This window comes from Thalassophryne amazonica, chromosome 17 (genome assembly GCF_902500255.1).
Source record: "Thalassophryne amazonica chromosome 17, fThaAma1.1, whole genome shotgun sequence".
NCBI lineage: Eukaryota > Metazoa > Chordata > Actinopteri > Batrachoidiformes > Batrachoididae > Thalassophryne > Thalassophryne amazonica.
Window position 1 is genome coordinate 76,892,846 of NC_047119.1, and position 20,490 is coordinate 76,913,335.

The window sequence follows — 20,490 nt, forward strand, 5'->3', positions numbered from 1 at the left end:
AGGTGTTAATGATGGCTTTCGTTTAGCTTTTCTGTATGTAAATCCCATTTCCTTTAGGCGGTTTCATACAGTTCGGTCACAGACGTTGACTCCAGTTTCCTCCCATTCGTTCCTCATTTGTTTTGTTGTGCATTTTCGATTTTTGAGACATATTGCTTTAAGTTTTCTGTCTTGACGCTTTGATGTCTTCCTTGGTCTACCAGTATGTTTGCCTTTAACAACCTTCCCATGTTGTTTGTATTTGGTCCAGAGTTTAGACACAGCTGACTGTGAACAACCAACATCTTTTGCAACATTGCGTGATGATTTACCCTCTATTAAGAGTTTGATAATCCTCTCCTTTGTTTCAATTGACATCTCTCGTGTTGGAGCCATGATTCATGTCAGTCCACTTGGTGCAACAGCTCTCCAAGGTGTGAAAACTCCTTTTTAGATGCAGACTAACGAGCAGATCTGATTTGATGCAGGTGTTAGTTTTGGGGATGAAAATTTACAGGGTGATTCCATAATTGGCGTGCACTTGCTTGCCTCTACTGGTGGTTGGCTCTCACTGCGGTATTGTATCACTTCCTGTTCCGGAGCACAGCGGTGTTTTGCTGCATCTGTTAGCTGTTTAATCTGCGTAGTTAGATTGATCTAGATAACTAGATAACGATTTGTTTCACAGTGTAATCTTCACGTGCCTTAACTAAAGGACTCCCTCTGCTGAATCACCTCTAAATTATTTACACATTATTCACTTTGTGTGTTTTTAGGAATCCGCTAGCTTAGCGCAGCTACTAGCTCTTAGCCGATTTAGCATGGCGGCTTCTCCTGTCTCTCCCGCACTTTTCTGCTCTGGGTGTGAAATGTTTAGTTATTCCTCGGCCTCCTTTAGCAGTAATGGTACTTGTAATAAGTGTAGCTTATTCGTAGCTTTGGAGGCCAGGCTGGGCGAATTGGAGACTCGGCTCCGCACTGTAGAAAATTCTACAGCTAGCCAGGCCCCTGTAGTCGATGCGGACCAAGGTAGCTTAGCCGCCATTAGTTCCCTTCCAGCAGATCCCGAGCAGCCGGGAAAGCAGGCCGACTGGGTGACTGTGAGGAGAAAGCGTAGCCCTAAACAGAAGCCCTGTGTACACCGCCAACCCGTTCACATTTCTAACCATTTTTCCCCACTCAACGACACACCCGCCGAGGATCAAACTCTGGTTATTGGTGACTCTGTTTTGAGAAATGTGAAGTTAGCGACACCAGCAACCATAGTCAATTGTCTTCCGGGGGCCAGAGCAGTCGACATTGAAGGAAATTTGAAACTGCTGGCTAAGGCTAAGCGTAAACTTGGTAAGATTGTAATTCACGTCGGCAGTAATGACACCCGGTTACGCCAATCGGGGGTCACTAAAATTGGACCGGGAGTGACATGTTTAGCCGCATGTTCTCCTTGAATTGCTGGCTGTCTGAGTGGTGTCCAAAAAAATGAGGTGGGCTTCACAGATAATTGGCAAAGCTTCTGGGGAAAACCTGGTCTTGTTAGGAGAGACGGCATCCATCCCACTTTGGATGGAGCAGCTCTCATTTCTAGAAATCCGGCCAATTTTCTTAAATCCTCCAAACCGTGACTATCCAGGGTTGGGACCAGGAAGCAGAGTTGTAGTCTTACACACCTCTCTGCAGCTTCTCTCCCACTGCCATCCCTTCATTACCCCATCCCCGTAGAGACGGTGCCTGCTCCCAGACCACCAATAACCAGTAAAAATCTATTTAAGCATAAAAATTCAAAAAGAAAAAATAATATAGCACCTTCAACTGCACCACAGACTAAAACAGTTAAATGTGGTCTATTAAACATTAGGTCTCTCTCTTCTAAGTCCCTGTTAGTAAATGATATAATAATTGATCAACATATTGATTTATTCTGCCTTACAGAAACCTGGTTACAGCAGGATGAATATGCTAGTTTAAATGAGTCAACACCCCCGAGTCACACTAACTGCCAGAACGCTCGTAGCACGGGCCGAGGCGGAGGATTAGCAGCAATCTTCCATTCCAGCTTATTAATTAATCAAAAACCCAGACAGAGCTTTAATTCATTTGAAAGCTTGACTCTTAGTCTTCCAAATTGGAAGTCCCAAAAACCAGTTTTATTTGTTATTATCTATCGTCCACCTGGTCGTTACTGTGAGTTTCTCTGTAAATTTTTGGACCTTTTGTCTGACTTAGTGCTTAGCTCAGATAAGATATACTCAACAAAAATATAAACGCAACACTTTTGGTTTTGCTCCCATTTTGTATGAGATGAACTCAAAGATCTAAAACTTTTTCCACATACACAATATCACCATTTCCCTCAAATATTGTTCACAAACCAGTCTAAATCTGTGATAGTGAGCACTTCTCCTTTGCTGAGATAATCCATCCCACCTCATAGGTGTGCCATATCAAGATGCTGATTAGACACCATGATTAGTGCACAGGTGTGCCTTAGACTACCCACAATAAAAGGCCACTCTGAAAGGTGCAGTTTTGTTTTATAGGGCGGGGATACCAGTCAGTATCTGGTGTGACCACCATTTGCCTCATGCAGTGCAACACATCTCCTTCGCATAGAGTTGATCAGGTTGTCAATTGTGGCCTGTGGAATGTTGGTCCACTCCTCTTCAATGGCTGCGCGAAGTTGCTGGATATTGGCAGGAACTGGTACACGCTGTCGTATACACCGGTCCAGAGCATCCCAAACATGCTCAATGGGTGACATGTCCGGTGAGTATGCTGGCCATGTGAAGAACTGGGACATTTTCAGCTTCCAAGAATTGTGTACAGACCCTTGCAACATGGGACCGTGCATTATCCTGCTGCAACATGAGATGATGTTCTTGGATGTATGGCACAACAATGGGCCTCAGGATCTCGTCACAGTATCTCTGTGCATTCAAAATGCCATCAATAAAATGCACCTGTGTTCTTCATCCATAACAGATGCCTGCCCATACCATAACCCCACCGCCACCATGGGCCACTCGATCCACAACACTGACATCAGAAAACCGCTCACCCACACGACGCCACACACACTGTCTGCCATCTGCCCTGGACAGTGTGAACCGGGATTCATCCGTGAAGAGAACACCTCTCCAACGTGCCAAACGCCAGCGAATGTTAGCATTTGCCCACTCAAGTCGGTTACGACGACGAACTGGAGTCAGGTCGAGACCCCGATGAGGACGACGAGCATGCAGATGAGCTTCCCTGAGACGGTTTCTGACAGTTTGTGCAGAAATTCTTTGGTTATGCAAACCGATTGTTTCAGCAGCTGTCTGAGTGGCTGGTCTCAGACGATCTTGGAGGTGAACATGCTGGATGTGGAGGTCCTGGGCTGGTGTGGTTACATGTGGTCTGCGGTTATGAGGCTGGTTGGATGTACTGCCAAATTCTCTGAAACGCCTTTGGAGACGGCTTATGGTAGAGAAATGAACATTCAATACACGAGCAACAGCTCTGGTTGACATTCCTGCTATCAGCATGCCAACTGCACGCGTCCTCAAATCTTGCGACGTGTGGCATTGTGCTGTGTGATAAAACTGCACCTTTCAGAGTGGCCTTTTATTGTGGGCAGTCTAAGGCACACCTGTGCACTAATCATGGTGTCTAATCAGCATCTTGATATGGCACACCTGTGAGGTGGGATGGATTATCTCAGCAAAGGAGAAGTGCTCACTATCACAGATTTAGACTGGTTTGTGAACAATATTTGAGGGAAATGGCGATATTGTGTATGTGGAAAAAGTTTGAGATCTTTGAGTTCATCTCATACAAAATGGGAGCAAAACCAAAAGTGTTGCGTTTATATTTTTGTTGAGTGTAATTATAGTGGGCGATTTTAACATCCACACAGATACTGAGAATGACAGCCTCAACACTGCATTTAATCTATTATTAGACTCGATTGGCTTTGCTCAAAAAGTAAATGAGTCCACCCACCACTTTAATCATATGTTAGATCTTGTTCTGACTTATGGTATAGAAATTGAAGACTTAACAGTATTCCCTGAAAACCCCCTGTTGTCTGATCATTTCTTAATAACATTTACATTTACTCTGATGGACTACCCAGCAGTGGGGAATAAGTTTCATTACAGTAGAAGTCTTTCAGAAAGCGCTCTAACTAGGTTTAAGGATATGATTCCTTCTTTATGTTCTCTAATGCCATATACCAACACAGTGCAGAGTAGCTACCTAAACTCTGTGAGTGTGATAGAGTATCTCGTCAATAGTTTTACATCCTCATTGAAGACAACTTTGGATGCTGTAGCTCCTCTGAAAAAGAGAGCTTTAAATCAGAAGTGCCTGACTCCATGGTATACTCACAAACTCGCAGCTTAAAGCAGATAACCCGTAAGATGGAGAGGAAATGGCGTCTCACTAATTTAGAAGATCTTCACTTAGCCTGGAAAAAGAGTCTGTTGCTCTATAAAAAAAAGCCCTCCGTAAAGCTAGGACATCTTACTACTCATCACTAATTGAAGAAAATAAGAACACCAGGTTTCTTTTCAGCACTGTAGCCAGGCTGACAAAGAGTCAGAGCTCTATTGAGCCGAGTATTCCTTTAACTTTAACTAGTAATGACTTCATGACTTCCTTTGCTAATAAAATTTTAACTATTAGAGAAAAAATTACTCATAACCATCCCAGACATATCGTTATCTTTGGCTGCTTTCAGTGATGCCGGTATTTGGTTAGACTCTTTCTCTCCGATTGTTCTGTCTGAGTTATTTTCATTAGTTACTTCATCCAAACCATCAACATGTTTATTAGACCCCATTCCTACCAGGCTGCTCAAGGAAGCCCTACCATTATTTAATGCTTCGATCTTAAATATGATCAATCTATCTTTGTTACTTGGCTATGTACCACAGGCTTTTAAGGTGGCAGTAATTAATCCATTACTTAAAAAGCCATCACTTGACCCAGCTATCTTTGCTAATTATAGGCCAATCTCCAACCTTCCTTTTCTCTCAAAAATTCTTGAAAGGGTAGTTGTAAAAGAGCTAACTGATCATCTGCAGAGGAATGGTCTATTTGAAGAGTTTCAGTCAGGTTTTAGAATTCATCATAGTACAGAAACAGCATTAGTGAAGGTTACAAATGATCTTCTTATGGCCTCAGACAGTGGACTCATCTCTGTGCTTGCTCTGTTAGACCTCAGTGTTGCTTTTGATACTGTTGACCATAAAATTTTATTACAGAGATTAGAGCATGCCATAGGTATTAAAGGCACTGTGCTGCGGTGGTTTGAATCATATTTATCTAATAGATTACAATTTGTTCATGTAAATGGGGAATCTTCTTCACAGACTAAGGTTAATTATGGAGTTCCACAAGGTTCTGTGCTAGGACCAATTTTATTCACTTTATACATGTTTCCCTTAGGCAGTATTATTAGACAGCATTGCTTAAATTTTCATTGTTACGCAGATGATACCCAGCTTTATCTATCCATGAAGCCAGAGGACACACACCAATTAGCTAAACTGCAGGATTGTCTTACAGGCATAAAGACATGGATGACTTCTAATTTCCTGCTTTTAAACTCAGATAAAACTGAAGTTATTGTACTTGGCCCCACAAATCTTAGAAACATGGTGTCTAACCAGATCCTTACTCTGGATGGCATTACCCTGACCTCTAGTAATACTGTGAGAAATCTTGGAGTCATTTTTGATCAGGATATGTCATTCAAAGCGCATATTAAACAAATATGTAGGACTGCTTTTTTGCATTTACGCAATATCTCTAAAATTAGAAAGGTCTTGTCTCAGAGTGATGCTGAAAAACTAATTCATGCATTTATTTCCTCTAGGCTGGACTATTGTAATTCATTATTATCAGGTTGTCCTAAAAGTTCCCTGAAAAGCCTTCAGTTAATTAAAAATGCTGCAGCTAGAGTGCTGGTAGGGACTAGAAGGAGAGAGCATATCTCACCCATATTGGCCTCTCTTCATTGGCTTCCTGTTAATTCTAGAATAGAATTTAAAATTCTTCTTCTTACTTATAAGGTTTTGAATAATCAGGTCCCATCTTATCTTAGGGACCTCATAGTACCATATCACCCCAATAGAGCGCTTCGCTCTCAGACTGCAGGCTTATTTGTAGTTCCTAGGGTTTGTAAGAGTAGAATGGGAGGCAGAGCCTTCAGCTTTCAGGCTCCTCTCCTGTAGAACCAGCTCCCAATTCAGATGATGGGAGACAGACACCTTCTCTACTTTTAAGATTAGGCTTAAAACTTTCCTTTTTGCTAAAGCATATAGTTAGGGCTGGATCAGGTGACCCTGAACCATCCCTTAGTTATGCTGCTATAGACTTAGACTGCTGGGGGGTTCCCATGATGCACTGTTTGTTTCTTTCTCTTTTTGCTCTGTATGCACCACTCTGCATTTAATCATTAGTGATCGATCTCTGCTCCCCTCCACAGCATGTCTTTTTCCTGGTTCTCTCCCTCAGCCCCAACCAGTCCCAGCAGAAGACTGCCCCTCCCTGAGCCTGGTTCTGCTGGAGGTTTCTTCCTGTTAAAAGGGAGTTTTTCCTTCCCACTGTAGCCAAGTGCTTGCTCACAGGGGGTCGTTTTGACCGTTGGGGTTTTTACATAATTATTGTATGGCCTTGCCTTACAATATAAAGCGCCTTGGGGCAACTGTTTGTTGTGATTTGGCGCTATATAAAAAAATTGATTGATTGATTGATTGATTGATCGGTCAAATTCTCCTCTCCAGTACTCTGGAAAAGACCTTACCGGGGAGGCTGAGGAGTGTGATCCCCCCTATAGTTGGAACACACCCTCCGGTCCCCCTTCTTAAACAGAGGGACCACCACCCCGGTCTGCCAATCCAGAGGCACTGTCCCCGATCGCCACGCGATGTTGCAGAGGCGTGTCAGCCAAGACAGTCCCACAACAGCCAGAGACCTAAGGTACTCAGGATGGATTTCATCCACCCTAGGAGCCTTGCCACAGAGGAGCTTTCTAACCACCTCAGTGACTTCAGTCTGGGTAATGGATGAGTCCGCCTCTGAGTCCCCAGTCTCTGCTTCCTCTTCGGAAGACATGACGATGGGATTGAGGAGATCCTCGAAGTATTCCTTCCACAAACCCTAGGAACTACAAGTAAGCCTGCAGTCTGAGAGCGAAGCGCTCTATTGGGGTGATATGGTACTACGAGGTCCCTAAGATAAGATGGGACCTGACACACCGACTTAATGTTAATTTTAGTGACCTCCGATTGGCGTAACCGGGTGTCATTACTGCCGACGTGAATTACAATCTTACCAAATTTACGCTTAGCCTTAGCCAGCAGTTTCAAATTTCCTTCAATGTCGCCTGCTCTGGCCCCCGGAAGACAATTGACTATGGTTGCTGGTGTCGCTAACTTCACATTTCGCAAAACAGAGTCGCCAATAACCAGAGTTTGATCCTCGGCGGGTGTGTCGTCGAGTGGGGAAAAACGGTTAGAGATGTGAACGGGTTGGCGGTGTACACGGGGCTTCTGTTTAGGGCTACGCTTCCTCCTCACAGTCACCCAGTCAGCCTGCTTTCCCGGCTGCTCGGGATCTGCCAGGGGGTAACTAACGGCGGCTAAGCTACCTTGGTCCGCACCGACTACAGGGGCCTGGCTAGCTGTAGAATTTTCCACGGTGCGGAGCCGAGTCTCCAATTCGCCCAGCCTGGCCTCCAAAGCTACGGATAAGCTACACTTATTACAAGTACCGTTACTGCTAAAGGAGGCCGAGGAATAACTAAACATTTCACACCCAGAGCAGAAAAGTGCGGGAGAGACAGGAGAAGCCGCCATGCTAAATCGGCTAAGAGCTAGTAGCTACGCTAAGCTAGCGGATTCCTAAAAACATGCAAAGTGAATAATGTGTAAATAATTTAGAGGTGATTCAGCAGAGGGAGTGCTTTAGTTAAGGCACGTAAAGATTACACTGGGAAACAAATCGTAATCTAGATAACTAGATCAATCTAACTGCGCAGATTAAACAGCTAACAGATACAGAAAAACACCGCTGTGCTCCGGAACAGGAAGTGATACAATACCGCAGTGAGAGCCAACCACCAGTAGAGTGGTTGGTAAACACCTCCAAATGTTTTAATTTTACCTCAACTTGTTAAATGACCACCTCAATCAGTGGCCTGGGATGATCACCACTACTTCAAAAAAATAAAATAATAATACATCACACAGAAAGTCAAAGTATGAAATCATGAGACACAGACCTTTTATTCTGTGTGTGTGTGTGTGTGTGTGTGTGTGTGTGTGTGTGTGTGTGTGTGTGTGGCTCGACGGCAGAGAAATCTGTTTCACCGCCGACTACTGTAACCAGAGCATTAAACAGTGCCACTCGTTTTACAGCGCGATAGAGTCGGCAAGGATGTCCCTGATCTCCGTCCCAGACTAAAGCTGTCCCATTATTGTTTAGTAGTGTGACAACTAATTTTGATCATAACTAATTTACTATTTCAATAAGTGGTTTGTTCCACTGAGTAGTTTTTTTTTTTTTTTGGCGGGGGAGGGGGGGTGCTGGCTGATGCCGTGGTGATGGTGGTCAGCTTTCTCAGTTCAGGTGTTTTGTTTAGTGGCTGTTGCCATCTAGTGTTGTAATGGTGAAGTCTTTCTTGTTAGATTTGATCTTTTCTCCATTTTTACTATTCTGGGAGGCAAATTAGTGTTGGGAATAAAATATCCCCAACCTCAGCTGTCGCCTCGTCTTGCTTATGATTAAGTCCATATTAAATGTTGCTAGTTGTGGTAGATGTTTTCATTCAAGAGTTGCACTTTTAAAATGCAGAAAAACACAGATTATCAAACCAACACTATTATACACCAACTGCATCCACTTTCAACTTCTCGGGGTGTCTTGGTTTTGCTGAAATGCAGTTTATCACTAACAATTACTGAGCACTACGGCAGTGAGGATGGATGAATTACATACGTGAAAACATCTGTTAATGGCAAAGAACCGCATTTCTCTGTTTGTATGCCCTCAATCAGTTCAGTGTGGGTTTGTGAGACTCCATCAGCAGGACTCATCATTTGTGCTGAAACGAATGACTGAATACCCCTCAGCATATCATCCCTCTAGTGCGGCATTTCAAGGTCAAAGCAATAAAACCTCCTCAAAACAATAAAGTTTTTATTAGGATCGACATAAAAGCTGTTTGAGGATTGATTATCTATTTCCTTCTGTAAATGTATTTTCTCACACTTTACATTAACTGCTACTCCCACCAGAGCCACAGGGTGGCGCTTTAACACTACTTTACTTAAAACAATGACTTTTGCAATCATTTCAGAAAGACTAACTGTTTTTATTTCAGCTCATGTAAACTCAGCAGAAATCAACCACAAATACTCTGGGCTGCAATTATTTATAAGAAACGCGACAATTTTGTTTGTGTCTCAACTTAACCAACAAGATTGGGTTAAATTAATTTACTTGAACATGATTTGCAAAAACTAGAATTTGTACAGCAAAGGGACAGTTTTAGTGAGGCAAAGACAAAGAAGCTGATTTAGTTCAATCGAACCTGAACAATTTACTGAAAACAAGATCTGGATTCTTGCACTGAGTTTGCAGAACTGTGGAAAGTATTCAAATATTGCAGTAATTAGTACAAAAGGGAGGATACTTCCCCCCCCCCCCCAAAAAAAGAAAAGTTGAGCTTTCTTCTTTATACATCTGAGATGATGCTGGATAGAGATATGTAGCATGTACAACCAGTGTAACGCTACACAGCACAAATGCTGATTTTGGACTAGTGCGCTGAGGATTATAGGTTCGGCTTTTGGAGGTAATGGACAGTAAATAACGACACAATAACAAGGTATTTTAGTTTGGTGTTGGTACCGTATATTGAGTGTGTTTGAACAAAGAAATTAATATTTACAGTATTTACAATCTGCAGAATTTTTACTTTAAAGTGCACTTGAAACCAAAAACCCAAAAGAAAAGAAAATGTTGGTCCCACAATGTGGGCACCAAGTCCGGTTCCTCTCACACACGAATGGATTATTGCACACAAGAGAGTTCTTGAAATGTCCACAGGAAATCCGGTTTAAATGTCCATAGGATCTATGGTGCAGCGTGTGATTGAGAGTGGTGGGGTGAACAATTAACAAGCCACAGTCTCCTACCCTGACCATGGGCATAGACAGGTTCAAGCTCCAGGCCGGAATGCTCAGCTCGCCATCGGTTACCAACCCTGGTAAACCTGACCAATTCCTCTCACTATCTCCCACACGACACCAAAGCGTCTCCAATTCCCGCGGTAGAGGACTGTGGCTGCTGTCCGATGAGCTTCCCCACGCACGTCTGGATGCCAACCTGCATTCTCTGCAACTCGTATTCAGTGACTTGGACATGTTCATGTATCCATCCCCTGACTTGTCTGAAGAAAACTGGCAATAAAACTGATAATTTACAGGTATTATACCAAAGGGACCCATTACTTATGCAACCCATCATCTTGGCTTTCATATTTTTAATTCATTTATAACAAGTTTTAAAGATTTGCTTTCAGTAAGATAATTTTCAAAATTTTTATACTGAGAAGCCTGATTTACTTTTTTGTGTATGAAATGCCATAAACAAATTAAAATGTGTGAAATACCAAGGGGCTGAATACTTTTGCAAGCCTCTGTGAAGTCCCACAGTTGACAATGCATGTCAGAGGACAAACCAAGCAAGAAGTCTTATCTGCCTGGTCGTTCCCGCTGTGTTTTGTGCAATGGCACTACCTCTGATTTTAGGGCATGGGTTAAAGCAATAAATTTTCATCCAACTGAAATTTTTTCCTGGCAAAAAAAATCAATGCCAGCAATTCCCTAAAATGTGGCGTAGTGGGGGCACACACTCTTTTTTCCTCAATAAATACAATAAACACATTACACAGTATACAAATCTATTCTAAATAGCCTCTAAGGAGTGAGACAAAGCATAAAAAGAATGCAAAACCTGAACATAAAGGTTTTGATTATGGGGGATCTCCCCAAGAAATTTTTTTAAAAGAGCAAGTCAAATTTTGTATATTCTAGTGAATTTTAATAAGTATGAAGTCCTCTGAAACAAAGAAAACACTTCAAACTGTCAAGTAAAAACACAGTATTGATTATGGGGGGTCTGGGGGATCCCCCCCAGAAAATTTTTAAAAGAGCAAGTCAAATTTTGTATATTCTAGTGAATTTTAATGGGTATGAAGCCGTCTGAAACAAATAAAACTCACTTCAATCTGTAAAGTAAAAATACAGTATTGATTATGGGGGGTCTGGGGGACCTCCCGCAGAAATTTTTTTAAAAGAGCAAGTCAAATTTTGTATATTCTAGTGAATTTTAATGGGTATGAAGCCGTCTGAAACAAATAAAACTCACTTCAATCTGTAAAGTAAAAATACAGTATTGATTATGGGGGGTCTGGGGGACCTCCCGCAGAATTTTTTTTAAAAGAGCAAGTCAAATTTTGTATATTCTAGTGAATTTTAATGGGTATGAAGCCCTGTGAAACAAAGAAAACTCACTTCAAACTGTCAAGTAAAAATTCTTTGTCTTCTGTAGTATTTTGATTGGTTCTAATCCGGTAAATGCACCAAATGGGTGCTGTGTCGCTGTACAGTCAATAAAATACAAAATTAGGGACAAAATCAAGCGACAACATTATTCTGCTGTGCACAAAGTAACACTGTCACCAGTTTTGAAAACGCATGTGCACTGAGAAACTCAAAACTGGCTTATTCACATTTAATTGGTAAAATTCTCTCACTTGTAAAACAAACTAGGGCTGCAACTAACGATTATGTTAGTAATCGATTATTTTTTATCGATTTTTTTTTTATTGTTTTTTACTTACATGTGAGTTTTGCCATTATTTCTTTAAGTGTGTTATTAAAAGGCCTTTATCATGCAACATTAACATTTGACCTTGTAACAACGTTATGACATACCTGGAGTAGTGTTTTGTTTTATTTTGCACATACATACATCACCGACACACCACAAAGAAATTTCCATCAGGTTTCACCTAGGGCTTAAACGATTACTCGAATAACTTGACTAATTCGATTAAAAAAAATGGTCGAGGCAAATTTTGTGCCTCAAAGCTTCGTTTAAACATTGTAGTACATATGCCAGGCCTGTGTGTGGCGCTGTAATGTCCCCAGAAAAACAACAGAAGACTAGAGCATGCGATCAGGCCGTGTAACAGCTAATAATTTAGCCCTTAAAGCTTCCGCTTTCCAATGCGACACAGAGTAAAATAACGCCTTTTAAGAGAAAGAGGGTCCACACTGATCATCTGAAATAGACTGACTGAGCACTGAAAGTGAAGCAGTGTGTTTGTCTCTTATTAAAAAACACACGGTCTGCTCGACGTGGCGAGTGACGACCGGGTACCCACAGTCGAAGCCAGCTGCTGATCAGACTCACACCAAGTGTTTCGCTTTTTCTGGGCAACACACAATGCTTCACAAACATTGTAACTTTAAAAAAAAAAAAAAAAAAAAAAACAGTAACTACAAGGCTTAGAAAAAAAAAAAAAAAAAACTCAAAATGGTTACATTTTACAAGTTGGGGAAAAAAACAGAACAGAAACCCACATTCCATCGCCATTTCAGCAAAATGTCAAGACTTTGGCACAGGGACATTGTGCCATTGCTTAGGGCAGGGGTAGGCAACCTGTTCCAGAAAGAGCCATGAGGGTGCAGGTTTTCTTTGCAGCCACTGACTCCACCAGGTGATTTTACTGATTAATATCACTTTGAGCAGATGGAATCAGTTAATCAGTGAAATCACCTGGTGGAGTCAGTGGCTGCAAAGAAAACCTGCACCCTCATGGCTCTTTCTGGAACAGGTTGCCTACCCCTGGCTTAGGGAGAGCCCTGGATTATTGATGTTGTTTAAAAACGCAAAAGTACTTTTTATCCGATTACTCGATTAATCACCAGAATAATCAATAGAATACTCGATTACAAAATCGATAGCTGCAGCCCTAGGTTCACCCGATTATGAGCATTTTTAGATACCTACAGCAACTATCTCAACCACTGACAACATATTACAGCAAGAGTTCAGAAAAGTATTTTAAAGACCTGACTAAAGTGTAATATGTGATCTTTAATAAGATATTTTCATGAAAAAAAGACACAAATATGCAGTTTACTGCATTTTATTTTTTTCTTGTGGAAAAACACAACTTAGACGTGGTTTGACTGAAACAAATTGTCATTAAACTTAAATAAAACAGGGATGAAGTGGAGGTTTAAGAGTCACGAGGTGTTCAAAGGAAACAGTTCTTTCTATATTCATTTATTTATGTTCATTGTTAGTTATTTTATCGTTTCTGTTGTGTTTTGTTTTATCAGGGTCTTTTTGTCTGTTTCTCTAAAATTGTATTGTAGCATTGTTAGTTATTATTACTATTGTTGTTGCTATTATTATTATTAATATATAAATAAAAATAAATTAAAAAATTACAATTCGTTATACATTTGACTCTTTTACGACAATGCTGAGCCATTAATTATACAGAATACAAATGCAAACAAATGTGCTGAGATGTGAACAGCTTAATGCTAACTGTAACGCTGAAATGCCATAGACATGCTAACGCGTTAGCATCTGTCGTGTTTTTAAGTTATAAAATACATCTGTGAAATATTTCAGAAGACCATAACAGGTAGGTTTAACATAAAAAAGGCAAATATTACTCACAGACATATGTTCTTTGGGGTTTTAGCAGGGAAATATTAAGATAAAGCAAAATAAAACAAAGAACCAACGAAGCAACAGATCGAAGCAATGCTTCATTGGTTCAAAGCAAAGCCACACCCTGCTCTACTTAGGGAAGGTCTGCCAATGTTCCCACGAAGACAGGGAGAAGGACTGTGGTTTAATTGATTTGATTTAATTGGTTTACTAATTGATCAACATATTGATTTATTCTGCCTTACAGAAACCTGGTTACAGCAGGATGAATATGTTAGTTTAAATGAGTCAACACCCCCGAGTTACACTAACTGTCAGAATGCTCGTAGCACGGGCCGAGGCGGAGGATTAGCAGCAATCTTCCATTCCAGCTTATTAATTAATCAAAAACCCAGACAGAGCTTTAATTCATTTGAAAGCTTGACTCTTAGTCTTGTCCATCCAAATTGGAAGTCCCAAAAACCAGTTTTATTTGTTATTATCTATCGTCCACCTGGTCGTTACTGTGAGTTTCTCTGTGAATTTTCAGACCTTTTGTCTTAGTGCTTAGCTCAGATAAGATAATTATAGTGGGCGATTTTAACATCCACACAGATGCTGAGAATGACAGCCTCAACACTGCATTTAATCTATTATTAGACTCAATTGGCTTTGCTCAAAATGTAAATGAGTCCACCCACCACTTTAATCATATCTTAGATCTTGTTCTGACTTATGGTATGGAAATTGAAGACTTAACAGTATTCCCTGAAAACTCCCTTCTGTCTGATCATTTCTTAATAACATTTACATTTACTCTGATGGACTACCCAGCAGTGGGGAATAAGTTTCATTACACTAGAAGTCTTTCAGAAAGCGCTGTAACTAGGTTTAAGGATATGATTCCTTCTTTATGTTCTCTAATGCCATATACCAACACAGTGCAGAGTAGCTACCTAAACTCTGTAAGTGAGATAGAGTATCTCGTCAATAGTTTTACACCCTCATTGAAGACAACTTTGGATGCTGTAGCTCCTCTGAAAAAGAGAGCTTTAAATCAGAAGTGCTTGACTCCGTGGTATAACTCACAAACTCGCAGCTTAAAGCAGATAACCCGTAAGTTGGAGAGGAAATGGCGTCTCACTAATTTAGAAGATCTTCACTTAGCCTGGAAAAAGAGTCTGTTGCTCTATAAAAAAAGCCCTCCGTAAAGCTAGGACATCTTACTACTCATCACTAATTGAAGAAAATAAGAACAACCCCAGGTTTCTTTTCAGCACTGTAGCCAGGCTGACAAAGAGCCAGAGTTCTAGTGAGCCGAGTATTCCTTTAACTTTAACTAGTAATGACTTAATGACTTTCTTTGCTAATACAATTTTAACTATTAGAGAAAAAATTACTCATAACCATCCCAAAGACGTATCGTTATCTTTGGCTGCTTTCAGTGATGCCGGCATTTGGTTAGACTCTTTCTCTCCGATTGTTCTGTCTGAGTTATTTTCCATTAGTTACTTCATCCAAACCATCAACATGTCTATTAGACCCCATTCCTACCAGGCTGCTCAAGGAAGCCCTACCATTATTTAATGCTTCGATCTTAAATATGATCAATCTGTCTTTATTAGTTGGCTATGTACCACAGGCTTTTAAGGTGGCAGTAATTAAATCATTACTTAAAAAGCCATCACTTGACCCAGCTATCTTAGCTAATTATAGGCCAATCTCCAACCTTCCTTTTCTCTCAAAAATTCTTGAAAGGGTAGTTGTAAAACAGCTAACTGATCATCTGCAGAGGAATGGTCTATTTGAAGAGTTTCAGTCAGGTTTTAGAATTCATCATAGTACAGAAACAGCATTAGTGAAGGTTACAAATGATCTTATGGCCTCAGACAGTGGACTCATCTCTGTGCTTGTTCTGTTAGACCTCAGTGCTGCTTTTGATACTGTTGACCATAACATTTTATTACAGAGATTAGAGCATGCCATAGGTCTTAAAGGCACTGCGCTGCGGTGGTTTGAATCATATTTATCTAATAGATTAGAATTTGTTCATGTAAATGGGGAATCGTCTTCACAGACTAAGATTAATTATGGAGTTCCACAAGGTTCTGTGCTAGGACCAATTTTATTCACTTTATACATGCTTCCCTTAGGCAGTATTATTAGACGGCATTGCTTAAATTTTCACTGTTACGCAGATGATACCCAGCTTTATCTATCCATGAAGCCAGAGGACACACACCAATTAGCTAAACTGCAGGATTGTCTTACAGACATAAAGACATGGATGACTTCTAATTTCCTGCTTTTAAACTCAGATAAAACTGAAGTTATTGTACTTGGCCCCACAAATCTTAGAAACATGGTGTCTAACCAGATCCTTACTCTGGATGGCATTACCCTGACCACTAGTAATACTGTGAGAAATCTTGGAGTCATTTTTGATCAGGATATGTCATTCAATGCGCATATTAAACAAATATGTAGGACTGCTTTTTTGCATTTACGCAATATCTCTAAAATTAGAAAGGTCTTGACTCAGAGTGATGCTGAAAAACTAATTCATGCATTTATTTCCTCTAGGCTGGACTATTGTAATTCATTATTATCAGGTTGTCCTAAAAGTTCCCTGAAAAGCCTTCAGTTAATTCAAACTGCTGCAGCTAGAGTACTGACGGGGACTAGAAGGAGAGAGCATATCTCACCCATATTGGCCTCTCTTCATTGGCTTCCTGTTAATTCTAGAATAGAATTTAAAATTCTTCTTCTTACTTATAAGGTTTTGAATAATCAGGTCCCATCTGCTTGCTCACAGGGGGTCGTTTTGACCGTTGGGGTTTTACATTATTGTATGGCCTTGCCTTACAATATAAGGCGCCTTGGGGCAACTGTTTGTTGTGATTTGGCACTATATAAAAAAAAAATTGATAGATTGATTGACTTGTAGTTTCTAGGGTTTTTAAGAGTAGAATGGGAGGCAGAGCCTTCAGCTTTCAGGCTCCTCTCCTGTGAAACCAGCTCCCAATTCAGATCAGGGAGACAGACACCCTCTCTACTTTTAAGATTAGGCTTAAAACTTTCCTTTTTGCTAAAGCTTATAGTTAGGGCTGGATCAGGTGACCCTGAACCATCCCTTAGTTATGCTGCTATAGACTTAGACTGCTGGGGGGTTCCCATGATGCACTGAGTGTTTCTTTCTCTTTTTGCTCTGTATGCACCACTCTGCATTTAATCATTAGTGATTGATCTCTGCTCCCCTCCACAGCATGTCTTTTTCCTGGTTCTCTCCCTCAGCCCCAACCAGTCCCAGCAGAAGACTGCCCCTCCCTGAGCCTGGTTCTGCTGGAGGTTTCTTCCTGTTAAAAGGGAGTTTTTCCTTCCCACTGTCGCCAAGTGCTTGCTCATAGGGGGTCATTTTGACCGTTGGGGTTTTTACGTAATTATTGTATGGCTTTTGCCTTACAATATAAAGCACCTTGGGGCAACTGTTTGTTGTGATTTGGCACTATATAAATAAAATTGATTGATTGATTGGTTCATGGCAAGCAGTAAGAGTGAAGAGAAGTGAAAATTCACACAGTCCCTTCCTCCACAGTGCGGAGCCATCCACGCAGACATTGCTGCTGCTTTGATTAGCGCAGAATGGGATGTTGCTTCGACAGTGAGAGTATCATATCTTGGCCCAAAAACATGCATGACACCACTTGTGCGCGTATGTGTTTAAATTTTCCAAATGACGGAATCCGGCATTATTGCAGTGTTTTGTGGTTGCTTTTCATTGTTATGGTGATGACACTCAGTTATACATGCAGGTAACTGCTGGAAAACCTGTCCACATAAAATCCTTAGAAGATTGCCTTGCAGCAGTGAGCAGTTGGATGTCTAGTAACTTTCTACTTTTGAACCCTGAACAGACTGAAATGATGTGCCTTGGTCCAGCAAGACATCAGCATCAATTTGATCAGCTAGCGCCAGTGGTGGGCACAGTTCCGATAACAGATAATTATCGAAGATAATGTTTTAGTTATCGGATTATCTTTTTAGATAACTTTAAAAACCATTATCGGACTAATTATCTTCCGATAAATTTTTGTCCGATAACTTTTAGACCGATAACGTAGTAAACAAAGCTGAACAGCAACAAACATTTTTAAAATTTAAAATCACTGAGCACCTACCTGTTAAAAGTTTCCTAACAGATGTATAGTTCTACCCTCTGCAAACAGAAGACAGCTGCTTCTATGAGAAACTGCTCGATCCTCTGCAGGCAAAGGAGAACCAGTCACAAAAAAAAAAATCATTTCTTTTAACACCATACTGATATTCTGGCAATATCACCCAAGTCATCCAGAGGCATACATTTTTAACTTATGGTTCAAATTTTAACCAAACTAATTTTGGACAAGTTATTTAAAATTACTGTCACATCTGAAGTTTTATAAAGTGAAAATATCAGATATATGTTTTAGTTTTAAAGTAATGCGCTAATTTTTAAGGTTTTAGTGAGCACATGCTGTGCCCAGCAGTGCATTATGGGCAGGATAGGGTAATGTCAGCAAGTTCACGACAGGACAAATGCATTTCATGCAATATAAAGCGCCTTGGGGCAACTGTTTGTTGTGATTTGGCGCTATATAAAAAAATTGATTGATTGATTGATTTCAGACACTCTGTTCAGGCTCCACAGACAACAGCATTAAACTCTAGTGCCTAAAACACTCATGAATACATTCTCTGAGTTTATAGACATTATTATATTTGCATTTGTTAAATTCTACACATCTTAAATTTAGCAGGCATGGATTATCTGGAATTTTGTTTTGGCAAGTTTTCACGGTCTCTACTGCCATCTAGTGTTCATGGCAGTTCATGTTAGTATTCGTCCTGAAGCTGGCCAGACACTGAATGATATTTTTATCACTGTACTCAGTTTCAGTTCAAACTGTACCACAGAACTGCACCGTGTAAAAGTTCAGAGCGCCCGATTTATGTTCTCACACACATTGTACGTTCAAAAACCACACGTCGGACTTTTGTTTCCAGAAGCAAAACGTAAGTTTTTTTTTCAAACTTAATTTACAAAAACTCTCGATGGGAGACATCAAAGTTTGAAAACAAAATAAAACAACAAAACAACATTACAAGACAGCTCTGCGGTGTTTGCACATGCACAGTGCAAGCGGTTGGACACTTGTAGTTGTTTTTCCTTCCCACTGTAGCCAAGTGCTTGCTCACAGGGGGTCGTTTTGACCGTTGGGGTTTTACATAATTATTGTATGGCCTTGCCTTACAATATAAAGCGCCTTGGGGCAACTGTTTGTTGTGATTTGGCGCTATATAAAAAAAATTGATTGATTGATTGATTGTAGCTCTTCAGCAGCAAGATACCCTCACGATGGCCGACCAAAATAATATCAAACAGGTTTGATTTTCATTCGACCATACGATTGGTGATCAGGAGGTGGTCGTGAGATGTTAAACGCAGCTTGTTACTCCATGTACACTACACGATGCAGGACGCGTGATTAACCTGAAACCTGGTCCAAAAAATTCTCACACGAATGAAAAAATCATCTGAAAAAGGGCCAAAACTCGCACAGTGTAAAGCCAACATTTATGTGTCAAGACAATATTGAGTGCACGTTTTACAATATAATAAAACGTGTGCACAATTATATAATAAAATGAGCGCACATTCTCTCCACATGCAAAACATTTTGCGATGACACTTCCAGGGCTCCGTAAAAAATGCCTGTTTTTACAAATAAAAAAATGGAATATTTTACAAAAGCACATTTATCTGTAAACATCAACACACGGCACACGTCACATTAACGTGTTGGTTTACATAATGAATGACTGAACCAATCAGTGTTTAGCAGAGGCACATTTTACCCAGTATCCTTTGCAATCTGTCTGTTTGTTACAAAACTTCAGAATTAGTGCATTATTCAACATTAAAAGATATATGTTATATTTTAACTTTGTACAAATGACAGAATTGACAATAATGGGGTTATTCTATAAGTATTAATGTTATTTATAAATCAAAACCACAAGTCAACACTGCTTTATTTTCCAAGACCTCCACCTGACCGGAGTGTTGTGATTGGGTAGAGAGCTGGTTTTGTGGCTGCACTCAGCTTGCGTTTGTGCTGGAAGCCATGCAGTAAACAAGAGCTTCCAGCAGGGGGCAAGATGTTCAAAGACAGAAGTGCTGACTCATTGTTTGGGTCTGTTGTCGCTTTTGATGCTACCGGAAGCGATCGTGGTGTTAAAACTCAAATTCAGTTTATTAGTAGTTGCAAATGTACCAGAGGCAATACTGGAATTTATCAGTTGTCGATTATCTGTAACGTCCGATACATTTTTGGGTGGTTTATCGTTTTATCTTTATCAAAGATAACTTTTCAGTTATTTGATTATCTGTTATCAAAGTTAATTTTTTGGTTATCTGTGCCCACCACTGGCTAGCGCTTAGCCTAGGTTTGTGTGTTATACATCATACTGACAAACTAAGGAACTTTGGGGAAATTTTTGATCCTATGTTGTCCTTTGACCTCCACATTAGAGCTATTACGAGGACTGCTTTCTTCCATTTAACCCTCTGGGGTCCGAGGGCACTTTGTGGACAGTTCACTCGCCTGGCATGTTTTATAATTACTGTTAACAGCTCTCTCTGCATCCCACAATCAAGTTTTAGGTCTCTTTTTTTCAGGACAACCTGTGCTTTCATAATATATATGTTTTTGTTGTGTTTTATAATAAAGGTTTACAATCAAA

At 40.4% G+C, this 20,490-nt stretch overlaps 1 protein-coding gene across 1 annotated transcript in view; it reads right to left on the reverse strand.

Annotated features, from left to right (window-relative positions):
• LOC117529153 (exportin-7-like) overlaps window positions 1–20,490 on the reverse strand; it is a 180,753-nt gene that overhangs the window by 80,702 nt on the left and 79,561 nt on the right. The gene's annotated exons all lie outside the window — the stretch shown is intronic.